The sequence below is a fragment of the Furipterus horrens genome, unplaced genomic scaffold (genome assembly GCF_987537825.1).
Source record: "Furipterus horrens unplaced genomic scaffold, mFurHor1.1.pri manual_scaffold_11, whole genome shotgun sequence".
Lineage (NCBI taxonomy): Eukaryota > Metazoa > Chordata > Mammalia > Chiroptera > Furipteridae > Furipterus > Furipterus horrens.
Window position 1 is genome coordinate 26014622 of NW_028327181.1, and position 14802 is coordinate 26029423.

Below are 14802 nucleotides of genomic sequence, written 5' to 3' on the forward strand. Positions count from 1 at the left end.
TCAAAATCAGGAGAGTCTGAAAGATAGAAGTAAGTTTTAATACCTTGGTTTTTTGGTGTGTTTGCTTTAATTTTATTTATTTATTTACTTTTTATTGGGGAGGAACATGATTTGGCAGGGAAGAGAACGAATAGCTTCTTTTTGTGGCTAATTGGATTATTTGTGAAATCTACATTTGGAGGAGAGAGAGAGTGGGAGAGGGAGAGAGAGGGAGATGGTTGAAGGTGGCCCACTAGTAAGCAAGTTCCTCCTCTCAGTTGAAATAACTAATAACTGAGCACCTGCTTTGGACCAGGCCCTGAGACCAAAGGCCCCATGTGAGAAGTGTGGAGCAAGCTTCATGGAAATAGAGCTCCCTCCCTCGGGGCTCTGGCTCAGGGCAGTTCTCTTACAGACACCCCCTTACCTGCCCCTGGTGGCAGGATGCCACCTCAGAGGGTGGGACTCTGGGGCTGTGACAGGGGAATGAATGACAGGCCTCCTAACAAAACACAGCTGAGGGAGCAGCTTGCTGACAGAACAATTTGCTGACGCCCAGAATAGCTGCCCAGGCTCAGGAAGCAGCAGCCGGGAGTCAGGAGACATTTGGGGATTTATCATTCACCTGCCTTGGTGTCCGGTTTTCTGCGAACCAGCCTGCTTCCCACTGTGCTCTCCCAGACCTGCAGCCTCACTCTGCCGCCCACTAGGCTCCCAGGGCCCCAGCAACAACTCCCCAAACCATTCCCTGTCTTCTCCCTCCTGAGCCACTTGTGTTCACGCAAATGACTGGAAAAGCAGTTTTCAGCTGCTTTCTGGAGCTGAAGGGCATCCTGAGAAGCCTGTTATTGAAGAATCAGAAACTGAAAAGCAACTTCTTAGACAATGAATTAGCAGCTCAATGACTGCGGGTAAAGCCAGTGTACAGTAACTGGCTGCGTTACAAGCAGGAACTCCCCTGGGACGCAGTAATCAAACACGTGGCAACAGGTTGTCTGTTTCAACCAGCGTGAGTGATCAAAGGAGATTTGCAGTTAATCCAAATGTAACGCAAGTATTGGAGAGAAGGCCAGGGAGGGCGAAACTAGAATGGTGAGGGGTAGCCAGAGCTTTCTGCCCTGCGCGTCCATGTTCAACTGACAGAATGTCGGGGTAGCGGGCCAAATTGATGCATCTGAACCCTTGAGGCACCAACTAAGCAGAGGGGTAACGGATGGAGGCTTGGCTTCACATTGAAGCCAACCAAAAGGTTAATATCAGCACTTGCCTCTTTCACCTGACCCATAATGTATAATTTGGGAGTGAATTAAGTAGCATTTCATGATGTGCTTCGAAATTCTGAGCGTATACTTTGGAGGGGTGGGGGTGAGGTCAGGGGTGAGGAAGCAGTTGCTCTACCTGGAGGCGCTGATTCCCTAGCAGAATTTCAGGAGACAGTTCCGTTTGCAGGTCCGTCTCTGTGGTTCTCAAAGTGTGCTCCAAGACGAGCAGCATCAGCATTACCTGGGGGCTTGTCAGAAATGCAAACGTCTAATCCCCAACCGCCAGACCTGCAGACTAGCAGAAACTCTAAAGCGAGGGCGTAAAGAAGCCCTCCAGGTGATTCTGAGGCTCCCCGAAGTCCTCAAGTTTGAGAACCACGGGCTAATCTGACCACGTGGATGCTGTAGGTATCAGGTGGTGCTCAGAGCTCTTCTGTGGGCTTGAGTGTGGGCACACCCGTGGCCTGTTTCTGATCCCGGAGCAATTCTGTGCTGGCCTGCCCTGTCCCGATCCCTTCTCAGGGCTACGGGGCTGTGGGAAAGGGGACTTAATGTTTATTAAACATGTGCTAGTAGTTGGTGCCAAGCCCTGGTCAATGTTTTATGTGTGATATTATATTCAATCCTTCCTACAACGGTGTGAGCTAGGTCTTGTAGGTGTGATTTTATTGCTGGAAAAAATTTGACTTAGAAAGGTCAACTTGTCCAGGTCTGGGTATCTCCTGAGCCTATACTTTTCCATGACTCTACACAGTGTCTCTGACACATGTGTCCTCTGCCCCCAGAATGCCTTGCGCGTCACCTACAGGGAGCAACTACCAGCCTGGCAGGGCCCCAGTTCTTCTATAGGACTGTCCCTCCCCCACCCCACTGACTCCTTGCCTCATGTTAATTTCCCACCTGAGTACTGAGTACTTTATAAATAGCAAATCTAAAATGAATTTTCTACCAGCGATCATTAGCTCCCTTGACATCCATTAAACATTCTCACAAGCAGAGAGAAGTGACAAAGGGGATTGATTTTTACAGTATGCTTAATAGGGGAAAAGAAAGAACGGTGTTGACAACTCTTTTTTTTTTTTTTTTTTCTCCCTGTCCTGATATCAGGAGGAATTTGAAATCAGTTGAATGACTTTTATCTGAAAAAAACAAAGGCTACGCCTGGGGGCAGGAGGCAAGAGGGTGGGGATGGAGAAGCGGCCTCCCCAGCACCCTGCTCAGCCCATTTCTGTATCTGACAGATAAACATGAAGTTAGTTACCTTGTGCCAGCCACCAAGATGAATATGTCAGATTTAATGCTTCAAAATATATAGGGTCCAGGCCGGGCGAGAGGAGGGGTGGGGAGGAAAGCAAGCGGATTTAGGGGAGAGGGAAAAGAACCAATCTTCTGCTGAAACCGCTGGCAGAAGAAATGAGTTGATGCAGTAGTTGAAGTCAGAGAAGGCTGGCAACGTGAGGCACTGTAGCTGAAAATTTATCTTTGATTTCAGTTTTCCTATTTGTCAGCAATAATTAGATTCACAAAATGTTTTGCCACTGTTCTAAAATACTAATAAGTAGAGGCCTTTGTAGTGTGGTTAATGGAGTCTTTTTTCTCCTAGTGGTCTAGAGAAATTCCATTAAAGCGGGAAGTCACACTGTATTACAGGGCTTCAACCTATGTGGGCTCTGCTGCCGAAGCAGCACCCTTCCAGAGACTGGAGCCCCGGATGTCACCCCCAGAGCCCCTGGCTGGAAAGGGGGTTTGGGTGTCATTTACCTCAGCTGTCCATCATTTCTGACCTGCACAGACCACCCAGGGTCACGGGGAAAGCCGGCCAGCTAGAGGTAAAAGAAAAAGCAAATTCAATACAGCATTGCTGCCTGAAGTATGAGCCTTGCTAAGGATCCCCAACCCCCTCATCCCCACCCTCCCATCCCCCCCAAAACAGCAGGATGAAGAGGACAGGAGGAGAGGATGGTCAGGTGGGAAGAGCAGCCCATGTCTGGGGAGAGGAAAGCCATTCCCTGCCCATCACCAAACTGGACTCCCTGCTGGTGTTTATATCTCAAGCCCCACCCAGTGGCAGAACGGATCTGGGAGAACAGATCTGGGCCTCTCCCTCAGTCCCTGTAAGCGGAGATCTCTAGAGACAGGGTTTGATTCAAAGGTCCAAGGTCTATACTTTTTCCCAGTGGCTATTCCTGGAGGTGCCTGCACCTCTCTGATATCCCAGGGACCTCCCTGCAGGCCGGTGTGTGGGGAGAGGGCCTGACTGCACTCAAGGGGTTAAGTGTCAATTTCCCGCACTCCCCAGACAACCCAGAGGCGAGGAAGAGCCTGCCACAGCCTCGCCTCCCTTCTACCCTGCACTCCACGCCAGCCCTGCCCTGCCTTCAGGGGTTCTCCGGCTGTGGGCCTGCGCAGGGTGCTGGCGCTGGTCTCTGGGTCACCTTCTGCTAGGCACACTGCGGCTGGAGTCCCTAAATGCTGGAGAGGAACTCAAGCTGTCAGCTTTAAGCTCTCCACACCAACAGGGAGAAAGAAGCCCAATGGGCCTACGGGATTTCCCTCCCCTCCCCCCATCACTCCCTTCCTGTTCAACGGTGCTTTGCTTGGCCTAGTTCAAGTGTGACTTGGAACTAAGCCGTAAATAGGAAATGATGGAGGAATAGGTAGATGGGCGGGGCGGGGGAAGGGGGAATGACGAGGATTAACCGCTCAGCCAGGATAAAGGACAATTTGCAGAAGCCACTCCTAGCAAAAGGAGGAGGGTGCATCCATTCCATTAATGCAGGGTAACTCCCTCCCTTCCCCCACCCTGACCTAGCTCAGGCATCCTGCTTTCCTGGGCTGACCCCCCCGCCCCCCCCACCGCAGCCCTGTCCCGTTCTAACCTCTGTCATGCCTACAGTTCAGAGTGGACAGAGACCAGGAGCCTGTGCCCCTTCCCGAAGCGCAAAGACCTTCCTTTGGCCAGGCTTCTCTCTCTGCCCCCCTCCCTCCCGCTCTCCCACCAATCGCCGCTTAGCTGCGGCCTTGCTGTTCCCTAGTGGCACGTGCCAGATCTTATCCCCGTGCTGCACTTCAGGATGAAAGGAGGAGGGGATATTAAATCCACCAGTGATATGCGGGGCAATTGGAAGAAGCTTTTGTTGTGTCATTTCCTACCTCCTTCAGCCTATTAAGCAAACAAAAGTGCTTGTGGAATGAGAAATGTAAATGGCCAACGCAAGCCGATTAATCCTGGATGTACAATTCCATTAATAAGGCCTCTTTTTAATAGGCGGCTCCAGCAGCAGCGGCAGGCAGGCCAGGAATTGATGTATTCTCTGTAATTGTATTGCAACTAATAGGATATGAAGAAAATTGTACCAGAGAAGCAGGACTTTCAACACCATTTTCTGATCAGCTAAAATAATGACTTGCAGAGGAAAGTCTTGAAAAGAAACGACACACACAAAAAATATACCATCATCTGGGAGTATCCATTATTCCAAATCCTGGTCTGGGGATTCTTTTTCTCTTATCTTCTTCCTGATACCTCCCCCTCCCCCCGCCACTCCCCACACCCCAGCTCACCCTCTTCTCTGCCCTGCAAGTAATAACCTTGTTACTGCCCAGGGAGATCAGCCCCTCCCTGGCCCCAGTCTTCACCTGACACAGCTGCTCACAGACCAAGGTACCTCCGCCAACCTGTGTGGAAGTCAGGAGGATGGGAGAGAGGTAGGTGCTTGGAAAGGACCTGGTGTTGGCTCTTGAACTTGTTAGTTGAGTGACTTTGCGCCAGTCTCTTCTGCTCTCTAGGTTCCCTTCCAGCTTCAAGATGCAGTGAATCTCAGTATGTTTTCAAAGAGCAGGCTAGGAGAAAAGCTGGCGTCACAGCTTCCAGAACCAGAGAAGAGTGTGCCGTCCACCTGCCCAGAAGCTCAGAGGAGCCCTGGTGTCTCAAGTGAGATCTGCTGTGCATCCTTAGCCATGAATAAATGTTTTTTTATTTTTCACTCCTTCATTTACTCCCTCATCCAACAATTACTTTTATTTTATTTGTTTATCCTCACCTGAGGATGCTTATTGATTTTAGAGGGAGGGGAAGAAAGGGAGAGAGAGAGTGAGAGAGAGAGAGAGAGAGAGAGAGAGAGAAGCATCTATCAATTGCCTCTTGTATGCACCCTGACAGGGTACAAACATGTGCCCTGACTAGTAATCGAACCCACAACCTTTCGGTCCACGGGACGATGGTCCAACAAAGTGAACTGCATCAGCCATGCATCCCCTCAATCAATAAATATTGACAGGATACCTGTGAAGGGCTAGGCACTGCTGTGGGTTCTGGTGATGCAGCTGTGAATAAAGAACCATCCTTGCCCTCATGATGCTTGCAGTCTGTTGAGTAAGCAACAGTTTTGCGGAGCTGCACTCTGTACTGTATTAGGCCTTGGGGTGGGAGTGGCCGTTGAGGCTGTGCCAGGTCAGATCCGAAAGCACTGCTGCTGTTGTGGACTTGGCTGTGGGCCACCTCTGGAGCCAGGGACCCTGGCCATCTCTTCCCACGGCCCCTGCCTGCCTTTCCTGGTGGCCACGTCTCTGTCCTGCCCATCTGTATGCGGACTTTGACCCTCCCTTGGTTGGAAAAGGCTGGAGAGTAAATATAAAAAGAAAAGGCAAAGCACATTTCACTTGAAATCCCCAAGGAAACGGATGTGATTGCTGTACAGAAATGGTTCCAATAAGGGCAGAAAGGAATATTGCTTTTATAGCTTTTGGGACATAAAACATTTAGAAAATGTGATTGACTGGCAGGGTCTAATTTATCATTTATCTCATTCCCTCTGCTCTCTCACTCTCCCTTCCTCCCCACCGCACGCAGGCAGACAGTCACAGGCCAACTTTTTTTCCCTTTTTGCTTTCCTATCTTTTTCTCTCTCCGAGACTTGGGTTTATCCTCATTCTGTTAAGCAGGAGAACTCCTATGGCTATTTATAATTAATGCTCAGAAACCTGCCAATCCATTTAATGACACTAGCAGGTCATGGCCCCCTTATAGCTCTCCATTAATCATCATTAGAACAGCTCTGAGTTTTTACATTCTTTTAAAATGTTAATTCACCTCTGTAATGCTCCTTTTAGTTTAAACTGTAAAGAGGCAAGTGGCTGGCCCCTCCATGCTGCCTGCCAGGGGAAGGCCTGGTGCAGTTGATAAAGCTTGCTAGAGTTCCTGTGTTCCTTTGTCCTCCTCCCCCTATCCCCACTACCAGATGTCAACTGTTTCTTCTTTGGTTGCCTATACTTATTAAAAAAAAAAAAAAAAAAAAAAGCCTAGTGGCTTGAAGTTCCAGGCAAATAAGCACACTGACATCCCTGGACTCTCGGGGCCAAGGCAACACTGTGGGAGGAGTTACTGACCCAGTGTTGTGACACGTGACATGGTTTTGCAGTTCCTAAAGGTGATGGAGCCCAAAGGGCTCCAGGGGTGCATCTAGTGGAGAACTGTCCCTATGGTGTTGCCATTGCTCAAGAATCTGCTCCAAACAAGCAGCCATAGTCATCAAGTAAAGAATTCTCTTCCTTCCTGTCAAGAGAGTGTGCCCTGGCCCCGTTCTTTTGCTGTTAATGACCATGAGACCTTGGGCAAAACATTTAACCTCCTTCCCCATGCACAAAATGGGGCCCATATTGGTCTTGCATTATTGATAAGTTTAAATCTGTAAAAATTAAATGGAGGTGCAATCACACTAAACTTTGCAAACTGACCTCGCAATGCAAGGTGTGAGTAGTAGTATCATGTCTTGCCTTTATCTGCTGCTTCACAAATATGTCTCAACCTCCTGCTGAAGCAGTTCCCTGTCACCATTCACACCCTTGTGTGCATGCTCTCCAACCTCCATTTCTCTTGCATTTATTTTGTACTTCTCCAGCAAGAGAAGTATAAAATGTTAAATCGGAAAGGAGGGGAACTAAATTTGAATATCAGCTCCGTGCAACTCAGAGCAACTTCACCTTCCTGAGCTTCATTTCTCTTATTTTTGTACTTTATATTTTGAAGTCCCCTTTGTCTAGTAAATCCTTTGCATTTATTGCTTTCCCTGTGAGTCAGCATACAGGGCCATGGCAGTAATTCTGGCCCAACAAGGACAAACTGGTCCCTTTGCTTATCTGTGCTCTTAGATTCTTCTTGTCTTATTGAGCAATATGTCCCAGAGTTTGGAACACCAACAAAAGCAAACACAAATAGATGAGGAAATGGAAAACATATATTTAACTCATCTTTGATGCATTATCTGATTTCTCTGGACACCAGCCACCTTTCTGCTAGGCATTTGGAATTTGAACTTATTTTCAAGGCTGCTTCAGACCCACACATTCAGCTGAGACCTCACCAGGCACCTCATAGATGACATCATAGCATCCTTTTTCATACTCCACCAAAGCAGGTTAAGCTCGTTTTGTGTATGAATGAACTGAGCTTCAAAGGGGCTCTATGTCCAGTCCAAGGTTTATGTAGTTCATCCATTTCAGGTTCACAGGTCAAACCCAGATTTCTTGAATCTAAGTTCAGATTTTTGTTTTGTATTACTTCATCTTGTTTTGCTTATTCCTTCTGCTTTTTGGGTGACACTGAGTTGATACACTTTGGGTAAATAAAGATATACTTTGGCAACTGTTCCTGTCTGGGCATGAATTGTACTAGTGACCTATGATTTGGGCTAAAAACCTACTTTCCCACGTTTGATTCCTCATTGTGCTTACGTTCATGTTGGCATTGCGATGTATGAATAAGCTTCCCTATTTTCTACAGGGAAGCCCACCAGCCACCCCTCTTTATTTTCGGTCTGCCTACCCGTGTGGTCCCAGACCTATTTCTTCCTTTTGCCCTGAAAAGTATTACTGACACCCAAACAGACACCAGTCCCCAAGCTGGGCTTGGGCCATCTGTTCTGCCCATCACTTGAGAACACAATAAAACCTGCCTGACAATTATGTCAGCACAAAGGGCAGAGAGGGCTGCGTGGCAAAAAAGCTGTGTAAAATTCCTTCTTCTAAAGGTTGCATCAAGAATATTTCGGCCAAAAAGAGCTCTAACAGCAAGTAGAATATTGTGTCATCTGCCTCTTTTTCATTTCACTACTTTGTTTTATTAATGGATTTGTGTTGGTTTCTGCTTGGTACAAGTTAATAATAATAAGACCTTATAATCATGCAATGCTGCACACATTTGAAAGGGCTTTCACAAATCTATTATATCTTTAAATCTTCTTGACTGCAGTTGAATTTTAGAATGGAAAGGGCCTTAGAAAGCCATTTAACCCAACTCTCTCAGTTGATTATTATTGATATATTTTGTTTAGTTTGAGTAATATATTCTTATTAAGTATAATTTGGAAACCATACAAAAGTAGTTTTAAAAAAGATTTAAAGTCACTCATGCACAGTTACATTTAATATATTTCTTTCCATTTTTTCTCATTCTTTGCCATGGTTTTTATTATATAGTTATAATCATATCATTTATATCTCATTTTTTTCTTTTAAGAATAGCTCAGAAGCAATTTTCCATGTCATTACATAGTATTAGTGAACATAATTTTAATTGGTTTCATTACATTACATCAAGTAGATGTACAATACCATTACCCACTGTTTGGACATTTATGTTGTTCTAATTTTTGGCTGTTATAAATAATGTTTCATTGAACATCTCTACAAATATAGACTTATTCCAGTTTTAAGATTGTTTCCTTAGGCCAGCCTACCAGTAATCCTATTATCATCATTTCTTTTATTTTACTTAGGGAATCTGAGGCATAGGAAAATGAAGTAACTGCAGGTCCCATGGTTGATTCAAAGGGCAGCAGTCAGACCCAAAGTCAGGTCTTTTGTTTCTTGGTTTTACAATTCTTCCATTATATGGTAGTCCTTTGAATTTCTGAATGTAATAAAAGGAGTTGAAACATATCTTGGCTGTTCACATGAAAGTGATTTTATTTTTGGTATCCAATGATTAAGGAAAAACACAATAAAAACTAACACACAACTTCTGTAGCACATGTAACAATGTGTATGAAATTAAATACAGAAGTATCCATATGTATTTAGAAATAATATGAGTGATATATGTTGAAAAATGCCTATTCCATCATTTGATGATGTTTAATGCACACATGGCTCCTAAACCTCTGTTGAAAACCCTTGCCCCCTGAACTAGGGCCCATTGTCCTTTAAGAAAAAGGCATCGTTAGTTTTCTACCAGGATTGTCATTCCAAGCTAGAACCCATGGGAACAACACTCACTTCATACTGGGTCTTTCCTGTCCTCTTTAATTAACAGGGGTGGTTGAATGGTAGAAGAGAGAGAAGGTAAATATTATGAAGACTGAGACTCAGAACAAGTTTTATATAAAGAGTTCAAGGCTTTACACCCTAAAAGAATAGTCCTCAATAATAAGAATAATTTAAATTTACTGACCTCTTACTACGTACCTGGTACCATCCTAGTTGTTGTGTGTTTTATCCCTGGTAACTTTTAAAATGTTCCTATGAAGTGGGTGCTACATTTATCATAATTTTACAAAGCAGAAGACTGAGGAGCATAGAAGTTCATTTCACACAGAAACTGGTAGGGGGGCCGGGGATTCGAGCTCTGAGAGAGTGGCAGCCAATCCCAGAGCCTCACTCTGTGCACACAGCCTCCCTCACCCAATGTTCTCTGGACACGTGAGAAGTGTGATGGGGCGGGTCTTGGTCCTTGTGTGTTCAGCTTTGGTTCCCACCCTTATCATTATCATTCATTCAGAAGCCAACTATGGGGCGAGGGATAATATGGGAGTCTGGGGGCCCTCCTCTTTAGCAGCTGGCTTTTCTTCCTGCATAGAAACTGATGGGTGCTCTGGTGTGTTTAACAAAGAGACGACGGGTGATCATGATTAGAGTATTAGATTGGACCACAGCAAGTTGCCAATATTCAAGCGTTTTTAAAAATTATTTTTTAATTACGGTTGTCCCATTTTTCCCCCATTGCTTCCCCCCTACCCAACCCACCTCTTCTCCCACAGTCAGTCCCCACCCAGTTGTCCATGTCCATGGGTCATTTATACACGTTCTCTACTTATCCCCCTTCTCTCCCTCTCCCCTGATAACTGTTATTCTGTTCCTTGTTCAATTTCGTTCATTTGTTTGTGTTGTTCATTAGTCTCCTGTATCAGGTGATATCCATACGGTATTTTTGTTTCTTTGCCTGGCTTATTTCATGAAGCATAATTCTCTCTAGTTCTATCCATGTTGTCGCAAATGGTAGGAGTTCCTTCTTTCTTTTTGCTGCGTAGTACTCCACTGTGTAAATGTACCACAGTTTTTTGATCCACTCATTCTCTGATGGGCACTTAGGCTGTTTCCAGCACTTAGCTATTGTAAACAGGGCTGCTATGAACATAGGGGTGCATAAGTTCTTTTGAATTGGGGTTTCAGGATTCTTCAAGTATAATACGAGCAGTGGAATGGCTGGTTCAAAAGGCAGTTCCATTTTTAGTTTTTTGAGGTAATTCCACACTGTTCTCCATAGTGGCTGCACCAGTCTGCATTCCCACCAACAGTGCACTGGGGTTCCCGTTTTTCCACATCCTCGCCAGCACTTGTTGTCTGTTGATTTGTTGATGATGCCATTCTGACTGGTGTGAGGTGGTATCTCATTGTGGTTTTTATTTGCATCTCTCTGATGGCTAGTGATGTTGAGCATCCTGTCATGTGTCTATGGACCCTCTGTGTATCCTCCCTGGAGTAGTCAACCATTTTGCTGTCCCGTACCATTTTTGTAAGACTTGTTCTAGTACATGCATGTGGCCTGATTGCCTTTTCATAGAATATTGTAATAAAGTGAGGAAGGTGGATATCTAACCGCTCTGACCCCCACCCTCCAATCAGCACAGGGAAGCTGAAAAGGAGCCCAACTAACTTAGAGCGTCGTGGGAGAAGGAAGCTGTAATGAATACAGTTAGGATACCTGCTCCCTCCAGTCTCTCTTCACGTCACCTCAAGTTTACTAGCTGACCCCAACAGCGGCAACTTTGTTTCTGTTCCAACAAGCTTTCTTGAGGACTCATGTTGAGGTTCATATCTCCTCATGCTGAAGAGCACTCTCCTTTCTGAAATATAAAGCACCAGAAAAGCCCCCTCCAGAGGCCCGATCTTTATCCCTGCACAGTGTCTCCGTTCTGAGTCCATGCAGAGCCTGTCAAAGCCTGGGGTTTAGCGCAGCAGAGACCTTGGTTCGAATCCTGATGCTGACACTCAGTTTGTGAGCTTGAATGATTTGTTTATTCTCTCTCAGCTTTGGTTTCATCCACTGTAAAATGATGTGATGATTAAGTTCTAGAATATATGTAAAGTGATGGTAAACTGTGGACACTGAATGCAGTTTTGCACCTCCTTCTTTCTAAATCAGTGACCAGAGAAGGATTTCAGAGAAGTCTGAAGGTTGTCTTTTTACACAGAAACCATATGTGCTGCCCTGTATGTTGACCCCAGAGTTTCAAGGATAGGTATGCTCATGTGAACAATGGACCACAGCATTTGAAATGAGGTGTATTTTAGAAAATCTAGGACATGTGTTCTGTATTATTTCATCTGTTTTTCTTGAGCTTGGTGTAAGACCCACTTTCTGCTCACTCCGTCTGATGCTAACCATGTTTTCTACTGAATTTCCCTAACAGATATCCCTTCTCCCATGCCAAAATACAAAAAATAAAAATAAAAAATAGCCCTGGCCATGTGACTTAGTTGGTTGGAATGTTGTCCTGTACACCAAAAGGTTGCAGGTTCGATCCCCAGTCAAGGTGCATGTGGAAGGCAATGGATCAGTATTTCTCTCTCACGTTGATATTTCTCTGTCTCTCTCTCCCCCCTTCCTCTTTCTCTAAAATCAATATACACATCCACTGGTGAGGATTAAAAAATAAATAAAAATAAATAAATGAGGCACACTTAGAAAGAGAGAGAGAAAAAGATAAGGGAGGTGGATGGAGAGAAATAAAAGACAGATAAAGAGAGATACTAGGTGACAGACAGACTGACAGATAGATGGATAAAAAGATAGATAGGAAAACCCTTAGAATTCAAAAAGCAAAACATATATATACTTAGTGCCTAGACAATGCTTTAATTTAAAACAAAATCCTAGCGGCCGTATAAAGCATCCCTAGGCCACATAAAGAATCAACTCCCAGCTCATCTAGTTTTGCTTATTCACGCCAAAGGCCTGAATTCTATCAGGACATCTGTAGCATCTGAGACAGTGTGTTGCTGCTCTTTTTTTCTCAGGGCAGAGTATCAGGATCTCTCTTCTCTATTGATTTCTTAGGTTAAAACATGGGTTTTGGAAATAAGTAGACAGAGTTTAAATCCCTGATGTGTCCTCTGCTGTATGCAAGGTACATAACCTTATTAAATGTAGCTGTAATACCTTTGTCTTAGTGTTGGGATAAAGATTAATGAAGTAATATTAACATTGCTTGATATATAGTAGATATTCAGTAAATATAGCCACTGCATTTAATTTTTGATATTTAGATGTGTCAAAACTGGTGCTTATTTCTTCTTCCATTGGATGGCCTTATGGCTCACAGCTGCTTCTCTCCTCCTTGAGGCTGTTGGGCATTTGGACAAGATGTTCTGATTGGGACAATTAGACATGGGGAGTGAAAATAATTTCTTTCAGATGCATTTTATCATCAAACTCTTCATCACCTCATAATTGTCCTCATCATCATTTGAGTCAGACTATCAAGTATATATATTTAAAAAAAATTAAATCTAGGAGTTGCACCCAGAGAGGGACTAAAGTGTGACTGATGGCCACTGCTTGGTTACTTAGTTGCAGAGGGAGGAGAGACTGTTAGCTGTGCCTTGATCATCCACCCAAATTTTTGGATGAAATCACTGCTACTGTGGGATAGTGTGCCCTGTGAGCTGAAAGTCACCCTAAGATGATTTTTTGGATATAGTGCCAAATTTGGAAAGACCACTGGCAGAAACTGGAATCTTCAATGGTTTATATAGGTGGAAACATTTAGCTTCTCAAAACCCTAAGCATAGATTATATTCCAAAAATAATGTTATGCATGTCATGTCATAACTACAATAATAAAATGTTGAATCTACTTTTAGCAATTATTGTGATTATTGCTACATTACTCAATTTCCTCCACACAGCATCACTGCTATTCAGCATCTTGTACTGGGTTATTCAGAAGAAAATGGTCAATGGAGACAAGTCTTGTCTTCAGAAAGAGAGGTAGCTAGGCTGTAGAGAAAACAGAACCAAATGTTGGAGCAACCTGCTTGCCCGGTGGCCAAATGGAGTTTGGCCAATGAGATCCCCTGGGAAAGGTTAAAGGTATGAGAAACTAAGAGAGAGATAAAAAGGAGTTTCATGAAAACCCATAGAAGATAGAGGCCCTGTTAATGGAGTCATAGACACAAAACAAAATAAAACAACCACCAGTCACTAAATGGGTAGAGTCAACCCAGACACAGTGTATGCCCACACAGGATGGAAAGAGACCCAGAAAGAACCCAAAACTGAACATAAACCTACAATATAAGGCTAGTAACTAAAAAGTAATAATTGAAACAAAGCAGATAATCCAGGGTGAAAACTTAGACACAATGGGGTAGCCTCTGGTCATATTGGTTTTACTGGAACACTCAGTAAACTGTATGGTATCTATAGGGCCCCGAAGGAGGTCAGTGGAAATGATCAAAGGGCCATATCATAGGGCGTATCAGATTGTGTTGTTCAGCAGAAAGCAATCTAAGGAGTAACTAAATACAGATTCACAATTAAAATAAAGAAAGCTCTGTGTGGATGACTAGCAGCTGCTCTTCATTAGCCTTTGGGGACAGTAGAAGGTCAAACCTAATTTAATGGCTGTAGGAAAAGCTTAGACTGCATGAAAAGGGAACACCAACCAATCCGTGCACACTTCTCCCACATTCTGAGAACTTCCCCATCCTGGGCTGCCATCAGTCTCTAAGAGGAGATGCTGTTTGCACCCACCCTGCTTTCCCAGAGGTTGTTTCTGCTTCTGCTGGATGAAATACTGAGATACTGTGCTTCACTGTTCACCAAAGATGCAGTCTGCCCCCTGTCCTAAAGCTAACTGCACAGTCCCTAAACCCAGGTTCTCACGAATATCCTATTTGCGTTTTACTACTTACTTATTATACATGCTCTGGTCCTCTTTGTAAGCCCCCTCAATTTCCTCTCTTTTTCCTTCTGTTACATTTAATCAGAAAAACCTCAAGCTGTGTTGAAACTACCTGTCTGCTGTCTCTCAACCTGGACTTGGCTGAAAAAAAACAACGTGGCTGATGTCATCTTAAATCTCTGCGTGTGCTTCCTACTGTCCAGGAGTCCTACTGTGCGTTCCTAGATGGTTTGCTGTCTTTCTTCGAGACATTTAATTTGTACTGTCTCCCCATACTCAACATTTTTTCTGTCTTCCAAAGTCTCCTTGCTCCCATTTGTTGTGAATGAGGAAATATGAGCAATCAGAAACTAACTCATCTTCCAGATGCCAAATCT

The 14802-nt window shown here is 44.4% G+C and overlaps 1 protein-coding gene across 6 annotated transcripts in view; it reads left to right on the top strand.

The window, feature by feature from the left end:
• NTM (neurotrimin) overlaps positions 1–14802 on the top strand; it is a 941188-nt gene that overhangs the window by 16817 nt on the left and 909569 nt on the right. The gene's annotated exons all lie outside the window — the stretch shown is intronic.